At 40.2% G+C, this 1,908-nt stretch overlaps 1 non-coding gene across 1 annotated transcript; it reads left to right on the top strand.

Annotated features, from left to right (window-relative positions):
* Window positions 1-1,039: 1,039 nt before the first annotated feature.
* Trnam-cau (transfer RNA methionine (anticodon CAU)) lies at window positions 1,040-1,111 on the top strand. The gene has a single exon. It is a non-coding gene; the product is annotated as a tRNA-Met (tRNA).
* Window positions 1,112-1,908: the final 797 nt, after the last annotated feature.

Genomic DNA, 1,908 nt, shown 5'->3' with positions numbered 1-1,908 from the left:
AGCGCGGTTCGGAGCTTTAATTTGTAGTATGTACAGAAAGTGGCGTAGCTTCGCTGCTCTCTTGAGTTGTGGCTGCTGTTTATTGCTTTTCCTGTCAGATGCCGCCTCGTCTCTGGCTGACAAGTTTGTAGACCCTATCGCTGCCACGAGATATCACTCCAGACGCCAATTATACATGGAACAAAATGGTTCAAATGGCTCTGAGCACTATGGGACTTAACATCTACGGTCATCAGTCCCCTAGAACTTAGAACTGCTTAAACCTAACTAACCTAAGGACATCACACAACACCCAGTCATCACGAGGCAGAGAAAATCCCTGACCCCGCCGGGAATCGAACCCGGGAACCCGGGCGCGGGAAAACATGGAACAGATGACGATACAAGTGTTACAACTCATCATTGCTATAAACAAAAAATTATGTACACGAACCGTCCTTGTGAATCAGTCTGGCTGTCAGTGAAAACCGTATCAAAATCCCTACATTAGTTCCTTAGATTAGCCATAATATACAAAAATGAAAATTCTGGGGGGATTTTAATGTATATACTACATAGATCTGTACTTACTGATCACTTGAAAGTTGCTCTAATGATCGAAGTGAGATGATCGTGGTAGACCTGTACACTTTTGTCTGATAAATACATTCTAAAAGACAAATTAAAATAACTTTTATTTTCTTACACAATTCGTTTAGAGAGCTTACACCCTCATCTCTAGCTGCGTTATTGGATTAAAGGAGAAAATAAAAGTACCTTGACACGGATAAGTGTATTAATTTGCCTTCTATATCATAAGGAATCGCTGTTTATACACTATGTGATCAAAAGTATCCGGGCACCCCCAAAAACATACTTTTTCATGTTAGGTGCATTGTGCTGCCACCTACTGCCAGGTACTCCATACCAGCGACCTCAGTAGTCATTAGACATCGTGAAGGAGCAGAATGGGGCGCTCCACAGTACTCAAGGACTTCGAATGTGATCAGGTGATTGGGTGTCACTTGTGTTACACGTATTGATGTCAATATCACACGAAAGCAGAGTGGCGCAGTGGAAGCGTGCTGGGCCCATAACCCAGAGGTCCGTGGATCGAAACCACGCTCTGCTAAATTCGTTTTTTCTTTTGAGGAAATTTTCGCCCTCGTTAAAAAATACTAACTAGAAAATATTTTCTTTTAAAATCGCCAGATTCCTAGAATGATACCTACGTTGCTGGGAACAAAGTCACAAAAGGCAGCTAGGAGATTAGGAAATGGGAACATTCCACAGCAAGCGAATAAAGAATTTGAAACGTAGGTGTGGTAGTCACCGATCGAAACCAAAAACGATCGAACACATGGGTGATTAGAGACTGGAAAGATTCAGATTAACAGTTACACTACAGAGAAAATAATACTTTGAAATTAACCGTGAACGGCACAGTAGTCGTATTTTCTAAAATGTTTAGTGAAAAGGAGGCGAATGGAAAGATGATCCAATTGTATACTACAGGCTTATTTAAAAAAGTCAGTAATGTTAGCGTTGTCTGTCTGCACTCTTGTAATTACTGCGTCCAGGTATGGATCCATTGACGAAACCACACGATAGCGATGTTTCATGTTAACTTTGTGACAGGAAAGAGATAATGCAACCATCAACACTTCGATTTTTTGTTGCACTTTTAAAGATTTCGTTTTTTTATAATTGCTTTGATTGCTTTCTTCTGTGTGATGACTTTTGCGACATGGAATTCTAGGATTTCGGCTATATTATTTTATTAATAATACTTGTGTATTTGTGTGTCATGTTCCAATATGCGGTCTGCTTTTTCTGTTTCTGTATACAATATGTCACCCCAGTCAGTTATATACAGCGTAAATGGCTGCAATATTAGGAATCATTCGAAACAGAACACAGAGTCATCAG

Source organism: Schistocerca nitens, chromosome 10 (genome assembly GCF_023898315.1).
Source record: "Schistocerca nitens isolate TAMUIC-IGC-003100 chromosome 10, iqSchNite1.1, whole genome shotgun sequence".
In the NCBI taxonomy this organism is placed as follows: Eukaryota; Metazoa; Arthropoda; class Insecta; order Orthoptera; family Acrididae; genus Schistocerca; species Schistocerca nitens.
This window is presented reverse-complemented; position numbering and strand designations above follow the sequence as displayed.